Consider the following 22444-nt stretch of genomic DNA (forward strand, 5'->3'; position numbering starts at 1 on the left):
GAAAAAACATTATACAGGTCCATAATAAATTAAAAGGACATTGCAGTTATTGGGTTATTTGTAACTATGTATTTATTTGAAATCTTGCCTGCTTTTTTATGATATTGCGAACATACAGAGAGTATTTTTGTGAACAAGATTTGGAAATGATTGACGTTCGGTCACCTGTTTCTAGCGGTTGTCTCAACTGTCTGTCTTGGTCTGATATCTCCTGGAATTCCACAACAACAGGTATTCCAAAGAGATGCACTGATATATTCTGAACATGAGGTTTTCTAAATGTTAAAGGAACGTGTGGGCAACCAGTTGCGGTGATTCTCCTTAAGGATTTTTTTAATGGTCCTTCTGCTTCATAAAATAACTCCCTAAAAGTAGATGCATTAACATTTGTAAAGCTGACCTATATAAGTGTAATTCTGTTCAAAAACATACATATGACAATATTTTTAAGATAACAGTTTGTGTGCACAAGACTTTGCCATTTTTCAATATGTATTTTTGAACACACACACACACACACACACACACACACACACACATATATATATATATATATATATATATATATATATATATATATATATATATATATATATATATATATATTAAACACAGTTTCTCTTATATCTCCACCTTAATTTAAAATAGACACACATTATACGTGCACACAGACATTCATGCAAGCAACCGTCTAGTCTCACTCTTAATGTGACCCAGTTTCTGGAGTCTGCCCAGTAGCACGCTTCACCTGACTGGTTTCCAGTTCCACAGCAATGTCACAAATTCTCATCTCAAGGCTATAGAAGACAGGTTATGGGACCTGAGAGAGAACTACCGAAAAAGGAGAAATAAAAGTGTCAAGGAATACCACAAGGGAAGGTGAGAAAGAGAAAAAGTCAGAATAGAGGACAGTGTTTGTGTGTCTGTGTGTGTATGTCTGTGAGAGACGACGGAATGGAAGAACTCAAGGGGAGGGCATAACGGATGACAAACAAATCCAGACATGATTCCCCCTCCCCTCCTAGTTCACCACAGACAGACTGATTTGCATAAAGGGCCGCAGGGCTTTTGAGTGACAGGGCTCCAGACTGCACTACGCTGCTCCTTTCCCTTTAAGTAGGCCGGTGTGGGGCACTGGGGGGAGGAGTCAGCCTGGACAAAGGCCCTCCCTCTCTCCACCCCAACCCTTGCTCTCTAATTGAGATATATACTAACTCCGACCTATATGGCGCGCTGGAGAGGTGAAAAAAGAAAGAGTGAGGAAGAGAATGAGAGTGGGGGGTGGGGGGTGTGAAGGGAAGAGAAAACTCACAAGGAAGTGATTTGTGGTCGTGGAGACACCTTGTGTGTCGCTGGTGCCTGTACATTGCTGCAGCACAAAAAAAACTCCACAGCAATGCTGCCTGGCTGTGTTCAGATGGGAAAAGAGCAGGAACATCAGACTTTTCACCATAGATGTTTTGTCCGTTGTGTGTCCGAAAATCAATCAGATTAAACAGACAAATCTTTATCATTAGTTCAGGAAGCAAATGGATTCAGGCTTGTAAAGTGCCACATTGCTTAATTATGTCTTTGAAAAATCTCTGGCAGCTCATAATGGGTCAAAATGTCAAATCTTTCAAATCTTTTTTGACACAGATGTTTCGGTTGTATTGAATTTTACGAAATTATTTTCTACATTGTTTTATAAAAACTTAAAGCTAGTTTTTTAACAAAATATTTTTACATTTATAACACGCTTCATTATGTTTTAAAAGTGATAAATTACATTAACAGACAGTGGAAAAACTGCAACCTCTCTAACTTTTGTCTGTATCAATTGTTGCTAACATGAAAAACTACTTTACAAATGTTGATGTCTTAAATTGTTAAGTATTACCAAATTGGCTGTGAAGATCATTTTAACTTACTATGTCGAATCTTGGCTAGTAATGAATTGCTATACGTTAAAATGTAATTGTTTTAAATTTATAAGGACTTAACATGAAAACTCTGTCTTCATTTACTCACATATAGTTGTTCCAAATCTGTAAACATTTCTTTGTTCTGATGAACACAGATAAATATATTTGAAAAAATGCTTGTAACCAAACTGTCCTTGGCCACCATTGACTACCAGAAATTGATTTATAGATTTCTTTGTTCTGTTGAACACAAAATAAGATATTTTCAAGAATGTAGGATATCAAACAGTTCTGGGGCACTTTTGACTATATGGTAGTCAAGGGTGGCCAATAATGGTTTGTTACATTCTTCCAAATACCTCTCTCTGTAAAAATGTACTCAAAAATATTCAAGGGTAGGGTAGGTAAATTATTTTTGTTTAGTTTTTTCTGTCCCTTCAAAGTAAAAACAAAAACACGTTTAATGAAGTTATGCTAAATACAATTTTTAATAGAAACTTTGGTGGTCATTCATTTAATATAAAATGAATAACCACAGTGTTCTTTAGCATATTCATTTTTAATATTAATTATGTTTTATGGCTTTTGCCTTTATTTTTGTGAAGGACAGTTTAGAATAGACAGGAGCATAGTGGGTGAGAGAAGGCATCGGCTCAGAATAAGACTCAGGTCACAATCGACTCTTGAGTCAACAGCTCTTTCCAGAGCATGTGCACAGCCATCTACCCTACACTGACAAACTCACTCTTTTTCCGGATATTTACAACGCCACCAAAGCCCTCTTCCTAATAAAATATTACAATAAGTTATTTATCGTCATGTTATTCCAAACTTTAACTTGACATTACTTTTTACGTTGGACATAAAAAATGTCAACAACTGTAATGGTTCCTTAATCAATATTTTCAACCAACAAAAACCTAAATTTATGTTTGTTCTGAAAGGCTTCAGAAGACTGAGAATGATGTCCACTATCCATATGGACCAATTTTATGATACTTTATTGGTGCTTTTTGTCATTTCGGACCTTACATCCCCAGTACTCTTTCACTTCACACATTTCTTTAAAACTTTGTAAAACAAAAATAGATTGAAGTTTAAAACATTGTGAGGCTGAGTAAATAATGGCAGCATTTTTATTTTGGGTGTACTATTCTGTTTCACTCTTTTATGCAAGCATGCTTGTACCGTATATTCTTTTATAAAGCATATTGTGTTGCACTTCTGCGTAATATGAAATGAGTTGATGAATTGCTACCCAAAGCCTCAGGCACATCTGGGAGCAGCTATTAAAGGTGTGTAGAATAGTCACATATTGAGTGGAATTTCATTAAGAGTATCTGATACCTTAAGAACCCTTCTGGCTAGTTAAGGTGATGAACTTCAGTCACTAAGCAACACAATTGCCAACACAACACGTGTAACTTGTCCACATAATTTCAGCAAATTAGACTTACAATGCAAACTTCCTCTGGGATGTGTACAGATTATAATCACATTTGGACTGCAGCCAACACCATTTCCATTTGATTCCTAAACGTTTCTATCAATCTCTGTATGATAATGTCAAACAGATGGTGTCACTTGCAATGCAAGGGGTTCTATATGCTTATAAATGTGAGCATAGTCAAAGTAATGTGTCGGGTTAAATGTGTGTGTGAAACTACTAGAATTGCTGCAACCAACAGGACACAACAAATGGTGCCACTCATTCCAGGTAAACTCCGCCCCCTTTTATCACCACAAACTGTTGTCTTTGGCCTCAGTGCTATTTCAATTGACAAATGTTTTGCAGCTGTAAGCTCTCATCATTCAAAGACATACAAAAGCCCTTTTGCTTAAAATGAAAAATAAACACAGTATGTGATAATATGTTGAAATACGTTATGCATGAAACTAAGCTCTCGGCTAAGTTTGTTCATGTTCGGTGAAAGAAAGAGTGGCACAGAGAATAGGTTAAAGAAAGACGGTGGAACAGAAGAGATTATCAGAAAATGTCCTAAAGCAAGCCCGTCTTTGACAATGCACTGGGACATAAAGTGTTTCTGATAGCCTGAGAGGAGTCATCCTTGACTTGCATATCTTCCTGAATAGAAACTGTCCTGTCTCTTTGATCAAGGGAACATCTTAAAGGTCCAATGGATGATCTATTGACAAAAATGCCTCGTTAGGTGAGGTGTATAAAGACATTTTTATACATTCAAATTAGCTATTTCTATTTACATACTGTACACTGCGGGTCCTGTTGCATTAAATTTCACAGTAGCCCTAAACAGACAAAGCTCTACAAAGCGCATTTCAGCTAGATGCCATTACATTTCATACACTTTAATATGTTTTCTGTCAAAATTTGAACAGGCCAGGATGGCCTAGTACGCATGCACCTACTAATTGTGTAATTTCAATATCATTTAGAGTATTGGTGCTTGTTTTTAGAATTTCATGATTATCTCATTCAATGGCATATTTCATTTGCTCAATTTGCGTGCAGTTACATCTTGTAACTGATTAAAGTTAGCTTATTTCTGTAAAGCCATCGCTATTATGACAATAATTCATCATAATACAATCGTCTTCATCAAAAGGCTGAAAAATGAAACAGCAACAACATGAAAATAGAAAACAATAATAACACAAAGAACCACAAAGAAACATGTCTCCTTTGACCATGGAAGTTACAACAACAGAATATTGTGGCATTGAAGCGCTGTCACACTCATAATCCACTAAATCTCTTTCAATGAATGCATGTGTCTACTGATGACTAAAGGCTGAGGCAATATAGACACACTTTTTCAAGAAAGCCTTAAAGGTTGTATTAAGACATAAGGTTCTTTGAAAAAAAAATCATAGTGATGCCACAGAATCATTGGTGGTTCTCCAAACAACCATTTAAGGCCATTTCACATTGACACTTTTTAAAACAGACAGCTTCTTTCAATTTTAAAGGTTCTTTATGGAATCATTCAGACAAAAATGAAGCACCTTTTGTAAGAGTGAAAGTTTGTTAAAGGCTATTCTATTGGTTTCTATGAGCCTATTGGCAATATTCAAAGCTAAGCACTGCTTCAAATAACACTTTTTCAGAAAGCCAAAGATTTTGAGTCTGTTTTGCTTTTTTGTAACTTCTTTGTAACAATGTGTGTTTTTAAATATTTTCAAAGGCACATGTGAATGCAGATATATTAACATGGTACTTGCAACTGTAGGTTAGCACCTCAACACAGAGCTGCAGCTACACAGAGAATCCTAGCCTGAATCTTAATATTGTGAGGCCCAAGTGACCGGTATTCTGCCTACTTTTGCAGCCTCATTTAAAAGAGGACATTACCCATTCAGCAAAGTAAAAGGAACCAGAGGAATCATACACGAAAAATGTGCAACATGTATTTCAAATTCAAAAACAAAACATATTTAATAAAATGAACATGATATATTTTATTTAGCATATTTTTAAGTCATTTATAACACTTTTGTACATTGGTTATTTTACACCTCTAATTTCTTTCTCACAATATATCTTATTTTATGAGATAAAATAATATTTAATCGTATTTCAAAATACAAAAGTTCTTATAAACCAAGATAGGCAAACTACATTGGAAGAACACAAATATATGGATTTGGAATATCTCACTGGTGGAGAGAGAAAGGGAGAGAGAGAAAGAGAGAGAAATTTCTAATCGCCCTATAGCAGACCACCAGCACATAATGATTCCTGTGCATCTGGAGGGGGAGGCACAGAGCTAAAAATAAAAAAAATCACATCGCATGTGTGTTTGCGTGAGGGAGAAGGAAAGAGAGAGAGGAAAAGAAGTAGACGAGACAATCTATGCCTATCTGTCAGTCGATTGGCCAGTTAAAAATGCATACAATTACTTCCACCGGCTCAGAGGCAGATCCATTTACATATGCATACGTGAGGGTACTGCCGGGGTGTCAAAACGAAGAAAGAATGCAGGAACGAAGAGAGGGCGGGAGGGAGAGGGAGACGAGGAGAGTGAAGCATTAATCTTTAAACACTCAACATGCAGATTTATTGCCGACAGCGGGAGGACAGAATAAAAAAATAGCTGGAAATGAATGCAGAAAAAATAGTAAATTGTTATGGCAATGTATGATTTCAAGTTCATGTTAAGAATCACAGCCTCTTGGTGTCATTGTGTTTTGTGCTTTACCTTTTGCTCTGCTCATGTTTCAATTTCTCTTGTTAACAATACAAACCAAGACAGAAGCTCAGACACATTTCTGCAATGTAACAATAATTGGTTGGAAACCTGGATTCAAATTTGGCATGATTACATTAATGCACCTTCTGCTTGTTCTCCTTTCCATGTTTTCTTGAGCTTTGTAACAATGCACTTTTGATTTTCATTGACTGGTGTTCTAAAGGTCCAGTGTATGAAATTTAGCGGCATCTAGTGGTGAGGTTGTGAGATTGCAACCAATGTCTCACTCCACCCCTTCCTTTCGAAGCACCACGTTGGTGGTGTCGTCACGTTTTTGACTCTTTCCTGAAGGAGATCATGCATATATGAAACACGCTCTGTATCAGTTTGTCCATTTGGGTTACTGTAGAAATAACATGGAAATTTTGCAAGGGACCTACGGTTTATGTAGCTAGGATAGTAATAGTTCATTCTAAGGTAATAAAAACAAATGCTTCATTGTGTAATTTCTTTATGCATCTCTGAAGACATAGTTATGTATATTATATTTCTTTTCTGTCAATAGATCCTCCAATTTGTTTTTTTATGTTCCAACTAGTTATCATCATAGTAAAAGTCTCCTATCGACTTTCTCCATAATCTGCAGAATGACTCTTACTCACAGGAACTAGCAACAAATTCTCATTTGGCCACAAATTGGGGTTAAGGTTCGTATAGTGTAATCCAAGCTATTTTTCAGAGAAACAAACAAAACAATTCTTAAACACACCAAAAAAAATTCAATTTGTTGTCTGTTCTAAATCTACAAATTCATATTTCTCTTATCTAAATTCCACATTTAACCAAAAGTCCCACACAATGTGTCCTGTTCTGTAAAACAGCTGCAACAGTTAACTATCTGCAACTAACAATATATTGAAATAAAAATAATTTTATTTGAATTGATTATGTTTAGAGTTAGGGTAGCACACATTGATTCTTCATTGACTATGGCAATCAGCCATGGTTTTTGGGGATTCAGGCATGTTCATATGTCCAGCAGATGTATGTTACAATGAATACACTAACTGCATATGTTTAATACGATACACATGAAGAGAGAGAGAGAGAGAGAGAGAGAGAGAGGGAGAAAGAGACCAAACATGGAGAGCTCAAGTTGATGAAGAATGTTAAACAGAAATGGTTGGTCTCTTTGACAATAGTTTCCTTTTTTTGTTGAATCTCCATTTAATCATAGCAATTTTTAATGGAATCTTTTAAACTCTATTCACTACTTACATTAGTGAAACATTTTCTATTTTTATTTGAACAATTAGACCATACAATATGAATTATCCTATTTTTTGTGGAATAGAAGTTTCAATACTCTCTAAACATCTAAACGGGCTTTTGACATTTAGTTAAATTAAATTACGTGTCTTCATTACTTCTTCTTCCGATGAATTTCCTGGATACCCATGCTGCTTTATTTCATTTGTCTTTTTTTTAGAGGGGAAACGAAGAATGTTGTTGAGGCCCCATGGTTCTGCTCCGGACTCAGTTAAAGTGGGGGAAGGAAGGGACTTCCTACTTTCTGTTGCCTAGCCTGTAGAACCTTTTATTGGATAAACCAGGATAGAAAAGCAGTGCATGAATATGGGTGTGTTAGCCATTGACCATTTGAACATGTTAACATAAACTTATAAACTTAGAAAAGCAATTTGTTTTAATGGAGTAATTCACCTTCAAAATTAAAATTCTGTCATCATTTACATGTCCTCTTGTCATTTCAAACCTGTTTGATTTTCTGTCTTCTGCAGAAAACAAAAGAAGATATGTAGACAAATATTGGTAACTGAACAGCACAGTCCCCCATTCACTTCTATTGTAACAAATGCAAGTGAAGGGGAATATTCACAACATGTTATTTTGTGTTCTGCGGAAGACAGAAAGTCATACAAGTTTGAAATGACAAGAGGGTAAATGATTTTCAGTTTGATGGTGAACTACTCCTTTAATAAAACAAACAGCTAATTGGTGGTACACACTGTCAAATAATATGTGATTGTAAAAAACTTACTACATAGAAAACATGGTTGCCCCAGCACAAAAAACCTCAAAAGGTAGTTAGTTTCTCTTTTTATATACAGTAAAACAGGCCGAATTCTGGAAAATCCAATTTTGTTTAAGGCTCTCATTCTTTTTGGCCTATGATGACCCTTGACCTTTCCCAAAAGACGAACACAAGGTTCCTTTCTGTACGTTTGCATCAGTGACACAGGTCTCCACTGAAAGTGAGTTTCAGATACACTGGCTTCAGATACGAGTGTATTGAATTTCTCTCTTGTCCTACATAAAACACACAGCACATATGCAGCACATATTCATATGCAGCACATATTAATATGTATCTCTCATTATGCTCTAATAAATACTAAAAACTTCTATTGAAAATGGTTTAGTTAAATTAAATGATGATAAACCCAAGTGGTTTCTTGTGGTTGGCATGGCTGAAAATATTACAGCATATAGGGCTATGTAAAAACTTTCAACCCAACATGCTGTTACGTACATATTCAACTTATGCTGAAGATGTAATTTTTGATATAGCTAATTATTATTTTCAAGGCTTCTCATCTTTTAATAGTTGAACAATCCAACCAACCAATCAGAGAAGCCTATTACGATGACAATCGGCAGCATTCACATATAGCTTAAATATTTAGCAATAAATAAATCTTGTATTGGTATAGAATAAGTTGAGTAGTATGGTGTTGTTATTTGGGAAGATGTAACACAATCCTGTGTGCTCAACAATCCCGTAATTGATTCTCTCACCCCTGGGATGATACAGAGGCAATAACACTATACCGTTGCTTTAAACCTCCATTATATTTTTGAGAAGGTTATAAAATGTACAACCCTTTGATGGTTCAGTGAAACCCATGGAGTAATGAGGTGTTAGAATCCATTCAACACTGCACTCATGCGCCATGACACTAATATGCAAGCTAGAGGCAACAGTCTCGTTCCAAAGATTTCAAGGTAATATAGAAATGTTAAAGTTTAGGCAATAGCACCAACGGTGTTCAGTGTAGTGAAATTTCAGTCTCCTAATTCTTATCCAGCCTACAGCTTTATGTGTACATGAACTGATATGGGTCTAATATAATCAAGCTAAACCTCAGTAAATTAGCTAATATTTAAACTAATTTACAGATCAATGCCGATATCTGACAATTTTATTGATTATGATATTGCAAGCCCTATTTTACAGTTTGTAATGGAAAGACATCTTTCACATAGTCTGCAATGTTTTCTACAAATCAAAACCATAGTTTAGGTGGTCTAAGTCATCCTAATCACATTTGTAATTTTAAATGATGAAGATTTTAAATTATAAAGCTGAGCTTTTAAAGGGTTGTTTGGTTTTATTTGAAATTCCATGAAGCATCATGTAAATACCAAGACATTTAGGAAAATCTAAATTATGCAATACTTTGACATTACTATCCGATACCATCACAGTATCATGGTATAAAACGTTATTTTTTTGCTTAGGGTAGCTGAACGAAAAAAAACAAAGTCAGATTCTTGACATTGTACTTCCTTTGACCTCTGCTGCTGTGCTCTTGGGCTATGCACAACCCCATCTCCCAGCATTGAGATGCCTGTGTTTGTCCTTATGTTCTGGTCCCTGCTGCCAATGTCAGAGTTAAAGAACCCTTATATGCTGATTTGGATTGACTGGTAATGTAAGAACTGAAACATTTATGTAGTGGCCGCTAAATACATTTGGACACATTTAGATACTTAAAAGGTATTAATGTTATTGGATAAGATATAAGATTAGTAGTATGTAGTCTGGTGTGTACATCTTTTCTCAAAGCAAACCTTCTTAATATAAATACCCCCTCATCTTGCAAAGAATAACATATATAGTTAGGTGCATCCTGTGTCCAAACACTTTTTGGGATGCCGGTATAGGATTATTGCACACCATTTCTCAAACTTTAATAAACTGTAAACTATAATAAGTGAGCGACACTAACAGATACAGCTACAGAACGATATCTCAATATAGAAACTACACACACACACACACACACACACACACACACACACACACACACACACACACACACACACACATAGTCCCAATGTGTTTGGAAGTGAGGAGAGGAAACAGGAGACCACAGCTGAATGAACTCTAGTTTCAAATCCTGTGGCAGGAAACTCTGCCGGAGACTCACTCCTCCCTCTCACCCTGTGTGTGTGTTTTTGAGTAGGCCTATGTATAAAAATATAAAGCATCCTGTTTGACCAATATCTTTTATTTTTGTAACTGCTCACATATAAGCAGTAAATGTTTTGATTTACATTGAGTTTGTATGTGCATCTGGGTTTGTGTATAAAATTAAGTTTGGAAATATGCTCTTTCTTTAATAATAACGTCTTAATATTTTCTGTTTATAAGCCTGCGTGTTCTTCTGTTCCTGACTATTGCTGAGACTATTTTTACAGTGTTTACATAGTTAGTCACACTGCGTTTATGTCAGTCTTCCTCAATACCCGGCACAGTTTAGTGCTGGAAATACAAGCGCGTTTGCGCACGTGCACAACACACAAATGCTCCCAAATGTGAAAGAGTTGAGGACAAGTTGAAACTGAGTTTCATCCTCTGTTTTGTCTACAGATAGAGTCCACAGGCAGGCATAAATATTACATCCACAGATCAGGATAGAATCTACAAGCAGGTACAAATATTACATTCACAGATCAGGATGGAATTCACAGGCATGTACAAACATTACATAGACAAGTAAATCATTACATACACAAGTAAATCATAACATCCGCGGGAAATCCACAAAAAGGTCAGCGCTTGCCACACATGAACACAACTAGACCTGGCAATGAACAGAGATCAGTGGTATGTAAATACAGAGTCCAAGGTGATGAGATACAGGTGTGAGTAATCAGGGAGGGAGAAGCTGGATGAGAGCGCTGGTGTGGGGGGTGTGGTCGGTGGATTGGTAACGTTCGTTATAGTACACCCCCCCACGGTCCACTCCAGTGGACCTAATCAGTCGACCAGGGTGGCTAGTGGACGAGTGGCTGGACAGTTCGAGTGCGAACTGTGAAAGTCTTTAAGCAAAGCTGGGTTATGGTATGGTTTAAAGAGTAAAACATGGAATGATGGTGAAATTCTGTAGTGTGGTGGAAGTTGGAGACTGTAGGTGACGGCGTTAATCTGGTGCAGGATGGTGAAGGGTCCAATGTACTTAGGGCTCAGTTCTTGCAGCGCTAGAGTAGGTGGAGGTCTCGAGTGGAGAGTCCCACTTTTTGTCCGAGTTTGTACTGGGAAATAGGTGAGCATCAGGTGTTAGCGTGAGCATTTTGCCTTCAGATAGCCTGTTGCAAATGTTGTTGAGCAGAGTCCCATACCCTCTTGCTCTCCCGAAACCAGTGGTCGACCACTGGTTGCATCGAAACCCTGATGATAGACCGCCATCAGAGTCAAATCATTCCACCTACTGCTAGCAGCAAGAGTCCTAAACTGGACAGCTTAGTCAGCAACAGAAGATCCTCTGTTTCAGCCGAAGTAACTGGTCAGGTACAGACAAAAGGTAAGCAGTTTGATCGAACACTACTTCAAAGTGATGGGGGAATGAATTAAGGGAAGTCATGAGGGGAACACCCGCTTCCAAGATTTTTTTGCCCTGTCCAGGGCCTTACCCGTCATTGGGGAGATGACATATACGCTATCTTGGATCTCTCAGTCAGGAGTTGGTTGGATTGCATCTCATTGCTGTATAAACCTGCTGCATTCTTCCCTGTTCGTATTAGGTTCGGCCATGGGACTGGGGAAGTGTACTGATGGGGTGGCGTTGGTCGGAGAGGTGAGGTGAGTTGACCAGTTCAACGAAGGGGTCTGGTGCAGCAGGTGGTGTGGACATTGTGATGTAGGTCAGGTCTTCTGTTACAGATCAGTACGGAGGAACAACGTAAAAACACCACCTTTCAATTGAACTGGTATTTTAATGCAGATATCACAGGTCAATATTACTTCCATAGATCAGGATAGGATCCTCAGGCAGGCATAAATATTACATCCACAGATCAGGATGGAATCCACAGGCAGGTACAAACATGACATCCACGGGTAAAACATTATATCCACGGGTAAATCATAACATTCACAGGAAATCCACAAAAGGTTCTGACATAGTAACACATAAAGACAACTAGACCTAACAATGAACAGAGAACAGCGGTATGTATACTGTATATAGAGTCCAAGGTGATGAGATACAGGTCTTAGTGTAATCAGAGTGAGGATGATTGCAAGGCGTGATGGGGAATGTAGTCCATGGCATTACAATTCTGGGGATCGAGAGCGGGAGAAGCTCGGTGAGAGAGCTGGTATGGGGGCAGGGGCAGCGGAGCATTAGCGTTTGTTACAATAGTACATTTGCAAAACCCATGATAGTACAATAATATTCTTTGAAGAATTATATTAAACAATACATGATTTTCAGCACCATGGTATTTATCAAAGTACCACAGTATTAACATTTTCTACCATCACTGGACCATAGTCAGTCTACATAAAGTTAAACATTTCTGCAAAAATCCATGCATTCATGGACTATAATAATAATGATAATACAAATACATATTATTTGAAGGCACCTTTCAAAACACCCAAGGACACCGTACAATTGAGTGGTACTTATAAAACTAAGAGCAGCATACAACAAACAACAATTGTTGACTGTTTAGAATGATCAGGAAAAGCTCATCTAAACAAATACGTTTAAAAGTGGTCAAACAGTCACCTTCTTGTATAGATTGGGGAATAGTGTTCCAAAGATGAGGAGCCGCCCAGCTAAATGCCCTAGACCCCATGGTGACTAAATGAACAGAAGGTTCCACAAGGGAATTAGATAAAGATGATCTAAGAGTACGTTTTGGGGTGTAAATATGAACCATTCAGAAAGAAATGAGGGGGCAAGAAAGATCTTTAAAAGTGAGAAGAAGAATTTTGTACTCTGTTCGATATTTAACAGGAAGCCAGTGTAAATGATAGAGAATTGGAGAGATATGCTCGATGGAAGAGGTTCTAGTGATTATACAGGCAGCTGAGTTCTGGACCAATTGAAGTTTATGAAGAAGTTTGTGCGGTAACCCAAACAGAAGAGAGTTACAATAATCAATACGTGAAGTAATTAAGGCATGTACGAGATTAGCTGTGGAACATTACAACACAAATGCTCACACATGCGCACAGGCACGCACACACGCTCTCTGAGGTTAGGCTGGAATGCGTGTGATGTGTGAGCATGGAGGTTGGAGGTGCTGGTGCAAGTTCAGTTTGACAGAGCGGAGCCGGGCCTCTCTTATTACAATCTAAACCAGCTCCCACTGCATTTTTCTTTCCTATTTCCTCCCTTGCAGTCCCTCTCTGCTCTTTCTGCCTGCAGTTCTCTTTTGTCTGCTATTTCGAACCCTATTTTCTTAACTTTCTCACTTGCTCTCTCGCTCCCATATTCTCACTCCCTTGCTATTTCTCCCAGCTCTCTCTTTAAATATCACTCACTCTCTCTCTTTTACCAGCGCTCTCTCTCCCTTTCTGCCACTTTTCTTACTCTATCTTTGTCTCTACATTCTGTCTCGCCCTTGCCACTCTCTCTCTCTCTCTTCTCTTGGGCTGCAGAGTGCATTGCAGCGACAGCTGCTGTTATAGCCATCAACTGCAGCCTACACGGCAACCGTTTCTGTGGAGGAGAGAACACAGCGACTGCGCTTAATACTGCAGCTCTACATTTGTTGCACCATTTTATAAAATTACGAAATCTATATTACTCCAGATTCCTTTAAAACCATTGTGCAAAAGGTTTATAGTAAAATACAGATGTGACATTTATATGACATCCAACTTTTATAGACTTTTGAGTAAGATTTATGCCTGAAAATTTGTTAGACATGTAGTATTTTCATTGGAGCCAAAAACACCCTTGTTCTGGAGAATGAATATACACTTGTTGGTATAGTGTACAACTTATTTCACCCTTTACATGTCATCATTACACATTCTGCATGCAAAAGTTTTTTTTTCAATTGACATCTGTTAAAAGGTAACTTTGTATTGATACTTTGATAATGATTTTTTTTTTCAAATTACTTTCAAGTTGCAAGATTGTAAAATTAAATCTTGATTTCGGAGGATCTTTACTGCCTTTTTACATCCCCTGCTATGTAAGGAAGTGTGCATTCTTAAAGTGACGTCAGCGTATTTAGCTTCAGCCGGACAACCTTCATAGTGATGAATGAGAAAGTAGCATTGTCCTGATATTACAGACCTGCTTAGTCCCAGCTAATAACATATTTAGTTTATTTAAAGGGCTTTATTGTTTATTTCATTCTCGCCAATAAAGAACTGTGAGTTTTCCTTCATGCTGCTTTTTATTAAAAGTCCACCAACTGAAAGCTGAAAATGATGAAATTAAAAGCAACTTAATGTTTAATTCGCTCCCATTGAATATTTTGAGAACTCATTTTGAGAAGCTCTGTTTGATTTTGAATTCAGCTTCATGGTCACACCTATGTGCCCTAGCAGCCAAGCTAGGTAAGTGGCATGAGACTTGAACCTAAATCCTTTCCACCAGTGAGACACTTACTTTTGCACAAATTTCGATGTGCGTGTTCTTCATTACATCACTGCAGTGGGATCCCCTAGAACAGAAATAACAGCATAACCATGGTGCAGCATCTTACATTCACTATCGCACTGGTCTGAGAGCATACGTCATGCCGTTCAGTATAAGCCGTGGTCATCAGTGATGTTTATTTTGTGGAGATTCTGCTGATCTTTCACAATCCCATCTTTAAAAGTGCCATTATTCTACCAGACCTTACTTACTGCCCAGGCTGAGAGGATCAGCAAGCCAGCCATTAAAGAGATGCAGATTTATGCGCAAGAAAAGGCGGGGCCCTGTGTGTTTTGATGAAAGAGATCTATGAGAAAGGCTCACTCATATGCTGCTAGTCACTCCCTCTCTCTCTCTCTCTCTCTCTCTCTCTCTATCGCTATCCCCCCCCACCCGTTTCAATCTTTCGCCTGCTCGCTCTTTTCTCTTCTATAATGGTCTCACTTTAATATGTATGCAAATGCGCCCGTCCTCCATCCCTTTAATTGTCTGGCTTCCAGCAGTCAGTGTGTGTGTATGTGTGTGTGCTGTTTGTGTTTTACAGTGCTTTAGCTCTCCTCACTAGCCTCTGCTGGCAGAATCACCATGCCTGCACCTGAGCTCTAAAAGCAGTGGCGGGGTTATGCCATTCTGTCACTTTGATAAGCGTACACAGTTAAAGCTGAAAATGGCATTTAAAGTGCATTTATCCTCAAGCGATATAGCACATATATCTGCCAGTATCAAAGCTCTTTAGTAATATGTTTTGAATAAATTGCATAGCACTCCAGAAATGAGATTTGTGATCAAATACTGGTTGTGAATTTGAGTAATTTGTATTCAGTTAGACAGTTGACCATTGTGTTTGTGTGTGTGTATATATACCACACAAATCAGCTGTAGCCCATCTATTTTCAACAGCTGTTTTTCTATTGTCCACCTCAAATACCCTAATACCACGTGAACTATTGATCTCACGTAATTCACTGCTGCAACATTGTAACTTGAAACACACAACCTTGAGAGCATGTTAAAGGCACTTTTCTAGAATATTAGGTTCTTGCCACCTACTTGATAATCCAGCGCTGATTCCACCAGCTAAATATGTCTATTGGTAACTGTTTACCTGGAAAGAGGTGAGATAAAATGTTCTAAGTTAAACTACATGTTTGTTTATATCTGTATGAAAATAAATTGTGAAAAGATTGAACAAAATAGGTTTCTTTTATCAAAAGCAGAAACTGTAAATCATTTATTTTAAACTATAATCTGTGCAGATTATAGTTGCAAATGAAATATCAGGGCACTGTATTTATCAACTATCACATGTGTGATGTTAAATGTCACTATATAACACTTCACCTTATTTGTCAAAGACAATAGTATTGCAGTGGTACAGTATGTTGTCCATTGAAACCTTTGAGTAGAAATTGTAATTTAGTGTCACTACAGGATCAGAATTGCGAGTTTGGGTATTGACCAGGTTCCAATGCTTGATTCAAAATGTGTGCTTACTTTTAAGAAAAACGAATATTTGCCTATTTTGAAAAGGAATAGTCATTTCACTGAGTCTATATGTTCTGGCCAATTGGATATCAGTATCTCACATTTGATAATTGCCAGAAGGCAGAGACATTGTTGAGTAATAAGGTGTCATGATGTGTAGAAAGTGGAATATAATTGAAATGTAAGAAAAAATCGAAGAACCTTTATTTACATTCAGTGTCGGAGTGTTGTGCATTGCAACTTTTCAAATGTACAGTAAACTCCTCCAAAAATAGCAGAATGATTGGAGTAGGGGAACAAAGGAGTATGAGTGGGACAGGTGAGGGTGTGATGGGGTTTGTTTGATCAGGGATTTGAATGCAAATTAATATATCATGTTTATGTTTATTGTGTGTTTATTGTAGGGTAATGGTGTTTTTTTGTAAATGTGTTGAGTGAATCTTTACAACAATACAAGGTCTGCAATGTTTAATTTCTTTTCTCCACAAATATCCGTAAATAATATCTGTAAATGTGACAGAACTACTTTACTTACAAATGCATAATATTTGTTTCATATATATTTTGAGTCTTAACAATTTTTTTGCCATTTAAAATCTAACCAACAATAATGATACGGTTGCAACAATGGTACCTATTGTGGATCGAATTGGTTGAATTATCAGTCACCATAATATAAAAACTGACAATATGTATTTTTTATGGTATTTATATGTGTTTATTATTAAAATTACAGTGTAAATAATTTTTTATTCATATGCCTTTATAATCTGCACTTTGAATGTCAGTTACGTTGCAGTACGGGCACGAGTCAGAAAGCTCCGGAACCTCGTCAAAAATATCTTAATTTTCATTCATAAATTGAACGGATGTCCTTGGTTTGTCGAGCGATTTGAGGGGTGAGTAGGCCTAATTCATGGCAGAATAAAAACATTTTCAGTTGAGTTTTCCTTTAACCTCTCTTTCCCCCCAAAAACGCTATCTCTTCATGGCGTAAGTCTCAATGCGGGGGTGAGACTATAAACGGTTTCAGGGTCAACAACATAAACAAACGTTATGTGGCCCAAACTTAACTTCCAGTAGAATCAAATTTTGAGTAGGTTTCATTTAATTTAATAACAATTAATATACAATAAAATATTATCATAAATGATTATTAATATAAAATAAATGCTTATATTATGACCAAACACACACAGGAAGCAAACTTCGGGCCAGGTGCGTGTGTCCAAAGACTCAAACACTGATTGTTCAATGTCCAAACTTCCAACCACCAAATACATTCCTGAAGGACAAAATCCCGTTCCGCCTCTGATATTTTTATCCCAGAACCCATTTCACTCAAATATATGTCGTAATATACAAATACCACCACTGCAACTTCCGTTTCATACTTTAAATGGAAATGACGATGCATTATGTTTTGATTCTCATGTTATTTTATGGACAGAAAGCAAGACATACAGTATGCTTAGTGTCATGTCAATGGTAATGCTTAATAGAAATTATGTCTGTGCTTTGCAGACAAACTAACAAAATAAAACTTCAACAAAACAGAATGGCATTGAAGAAGACTTGCTCCCTCACTCAATCAGACATGCAATAAATCACTCTGATATAAATATTATTTGTTAAGTTGGAAAGAGTTTTCACTGCAGCTGAAGTTTTCTCTGTTTTAGAAATGTTTCTCAATCACGTTTTTTTAAACAACAAACTGTTTTTCCACAGGAATAAACTCTCTGAAATTGATACTCTCACCCTATGTTCATGCTTGCATTCATCTTTATAATAAGAACCAGATTAAATGTCCTAAATATATAAGTGCTCTAGCTTGTATTGGTAAGCTGTTAAGGAGCTAGACATTTAGTTTTATTTACTTTGCTTTTGGGTCACCTTAATATGTTTGTACTGGCAGATACATCCAATTACAAGGCTGTTAAACAACAACTGCACACAAAGGGTTAACGTGAAATTTCTGCAATTCCATTTTAAGCGGCACCTACACGTTTCCCATTCACTAAGATCATTTATGAACATCCGGACTGTAAATGTAAAAATCAGCGTTTGGTTCTGCCTTCACTCTACCAAACTGCTGTACTCCGGGAATGAGAGAGAACATCAAGAAAGAGAGAAATCTATGAAAAGCCTCCCAAGGGTAGAGGTTGTTTCCTAGGCAACGTTTCATTGATTGGTTGCGCTAGAAAAGAGGCTCTAGGTTCTATGTGTGTGCGTGGTTATGAACAACATTGATGTGCTCTAAGAAATATGTTGTTGAGCACGTACTGCCATCGCAACGTCTTCGTTATCATTTCTCACTCCATTAGGAGCCAGCGATAGTTTTTAAAATCAGCTTGCAACATGTCAGTTTATAGCTGTTAAGTGCCAAATGTACCCTTTGAATTGAACACTGAAAGTGCCTTTGAATTTTGTAGGACTTTCAGCAAAGTAGCCACCTTCAATATGCTAGTGGCAGTTATCAATGTTTTTTCGTCATGTCAGTACTTGCTGACATATGCTGATTTTAGGTATTACATTTTTTTAACTTATTCATACTTTTGTTACTATTAAAGGGATCGTTCACACAAATATGAAAATTATGTCATCATTTAACCAGGTTTATACAGGTTGTTTCAAACCTGTATACATGTATTTGTTCTGTTGAACACAAAGATAGATATTTGGAAAAAATTTAGCAATTTTCATTTTGGAGACATCATTCACTCCCAGAGTAGGAAAGATTTAGTAGTCAAAGGAAGTCAAAGGTGCTCTAGAACAGTTTTTTGCCCTAAATTCTTCAAAATATCTAATTTTGTGTTCAACAGAACATAAAAATAGAAATTCTTATCTACTATGGTAATGGATGATGTCCCCGAACTGAAAATTGTTCTCTGTTTAAAATTACGTGAGTAAATGATGACGGAATTTTTGGGTGAACTATCCCTTTAAGTGCTATATTTAAAGGGATACTTAACTAGAAAAACTAAATTCCCCAATGTTTCACTCACCCTCTAGGCATCATAACTGAATATGGTTTTCTTCTTGAAGAATAATGCAGTTGGAGTTATAATACCACGTACCATTTTACTTCCAAGCAGTAGAATGTGAGTGTGCTCGACTTTTTGAAGCTCCAAAAAGTGCATTCATCGATCAAAGAACTGCTCGAGTAGTCTTAACAAAGGTCTTCATGCAGTGAATCGATGTGTTTGTTTGAGAGAAATATCCACATTGACAGCGCTATTAACATTGATGTCTAGCTTCCGTCATCTTTCGAATGCATGTAACCAGAGGATTGTTTTGACGCAGTTATCTCGTAAGTTCCGGTGACTTTATTCCAATAGTATAGTGTCTACTCTGTCACCGTCATTTGCCTAAAAACAAGCCTCTGTAATGTTTTTTTAACAAATAAAGCAAAGCCATCTGATGAAGAAAGCTGTTATATTTACAGGTGACAATGAGCTCATATCAAGATCAGCTCATTTCTTATGCAAGATCCACGGTAAACAAGATAACACTGTAAACCAGCGATGTTCCACAGCAGTCTGTTCTTGTAGATATATTGATATATCAACATTTTCACATCTCTAAACATGACAGCAAAGGCCTTTTTACTAGAATAATTACAATTTTAATGCACTTCAAATGTTATATTATGGTTTCCTGTTTGATATATTTGCAAATATATACGTATATTGCTTGAAAAATATACTAAAATGAAGTATTAGATATGTCACAGTCTAAGACAGACTATACATTGCCAACAGAAGACATCTCCCTGATTAGCTTTAACACCGATACTTCAGTGCTTTCATTGCATTCAAATTAGTTCCTTTACACATTTAAAGCCCAAGCATCCCCACAAGCTTCACATATCTCTGCTCATCTGTTCTCCTGAAGCCAAAGCTACTGGCTCCACCAAGTGCCATGTGAAGACTTCAATGTCTCTCTAGAATCACTAATTGGAAAACACTGCATATCAACTCCAACCGGCGAACTGTTGTTGCACGAACGGAGAGGAAAAAAGTTTCATTGATAAACAAAAAACGACAGCATACTTTGTAGCTTTTACAGCTGCTCCTGTCTGCTTTTAAATTAATCACGGTGGAAAAATTACAAAATGTATCGATCCACTGATTCGGATCTCCCAGAAGACAAAGAGAAGGTGCTGCCAAAAGGATTGATTTGGTAAAAGAGAATCAAGTCAACAATCTGTTGTGAACTGGTTTGGTGATGTCTGGCAGGTATCCTTTGTAAGGCACCCCAGTTTCTGTGTGTCTGTGCATATAACGGAGTGTGAAAGGAGAAAAGCCAGACATCAATTTGTGTCCACTTGACTGCAGATCCCTGCCATCATAAAAAACGGTTATGGAGCACCACCTGCACACATTAAAGCAGCAAAACCAATAGCAGCACTGTGCAGCTTAGTGGAATGAAACATAGTAATAATAGAGCCATTTTGGGGAGCATCATTTATGGTGTAGAGACCTTAAATTGCGATAGTTTTGTCTGTATCTAAGCCGTGTCTACACCGGACGCGACAGTGCGAGACCACGCCGGATCCAGTGTGGACAAAATGTAACGTTTTAATGGGTTCTAATGCGTTTCTAATGTCTTTTGTCGTGTCGTGCCGTGCTGGTTGCGTCCGGTGTAGACAGGGTGTCCATTCATTGTTCCTATTCATCTTTATTTTCACAAACATGCACGCTTATTTAGCATGAGCATACTTTTAAGATGAAGTGGTTTGACTACAGGTGCAGGTACGGTTGTGGAAAACTTCAACACCATGGAAACACCATTAGAGAGAGTACAGTTCCATAATCTTACATGCTCATAATAACAATTTAGACATTTTCTGAAACCATTTAGTTAAATACTAAACACTATGTAAAAGAATATCACATTTAAATGGAACTGTCCTAATTAAAATGCTCTGATGGTGAGCATGTATTCATAAATACAATCTGTATTATTTAAAGGTGTCCTAGCACTCATGTTCCTGATCAAACATGGATGTATGTGTTTTAAAGTATGTTACATTACAGCTTTCCAAGGCCACACCACACTTCTCTCCTATTAGACGCAGGTTGTGTGGTGAACCCATTCACCTCCACGGCATGAGAACCCTCTCACCCTGACGATGACTCTCCTCTGTGACACCATTGCTCTCAGCCTGGCCTCGGATCTGTGACGTGTCAGCAGGCAGCACCATTAACTATTACCACAAACTATGGCTAACATTACCTTTTTCTGAGACATAATTTTCATCCTTTCAGAACCTTGAAAATCTTATTCCATATGAAAAAAGTCTAGTTTTACACAGGAATCTAATAGTAAGACCTCAACAATACATACATTATGTCAACATTTAGGATACATAAACAGACACAAAAGTATTAAGAACATGGTCATACTTTATATGTTCATCAACAATGATAATTGACAACAGTTGGTAATTAAAAGGTTACTCAGCCGTGTAATCTCTCTGAGAAAATCAACCGACTATGATTTATGGTAATTCAATGTCTACTTGTGATAAATGTAGTCTTGTGGAGAAATGGAGATGAAGCATTATTTATGATACACTTTTGTTGCATGAAGATTTGAATGGGAAGTGCTGAAAAAGAAAAAACTAATTGGTTGTTCTTCATCTAGTCGAGTTCTCACGTATTTGTCAACTTTGAATGAAATATATCTCCTAGAATTCTTAAAGGGGAAATTAAAGGGAAACAATTAAAATAACTGTTAAAGAACATTACATACAATTAATGTGGGAAACACAAAATGACTAATAAAATCTGCGAATTGCTGTACTTACATAGCACTTAAAGATCACTAAATAGCACTTTACATAATGACTAAAAGTAGGCTATATGTGTACAGTAGAAATCATAGTTTCAGACGGCACATCCATAGATTGCTCATAGCTTGTGGAGTAATCGTTACTTATTCTACACAGATCTGAAAAATCTGATGAAAAGTCTGATGAAATGCTATTGATCGCTTTGCATGTCTGAAGATGCTTCTTGTATAAGTTGCTCCTTGACAAAAAGCAGTTTTTGTTTTTGTCAACAAAGCTCTGGCTATCATGTGTTTCCAGGTTATTACTGTACTCAACCGCAGACAGTGCTCTCGCCCAAGACGCAAGGCACGACGTGCTCACTCTCACGCACGTCCCATTCTTCACATCTCCACTTCT

The sequence above is a fragment of the Barbatula barbatula genome (genome assembly GCF_947034865.1).
Source record: "Barbatula barbatula genome assembly, chromosome: 2".
Classification (NCBI taxonomy): Eukaryota; Metazoa; Chordata; class Actinopteri; order Cypriniformes; family Nemacheilidae; genus Barbatula; species Barbatula barbatula.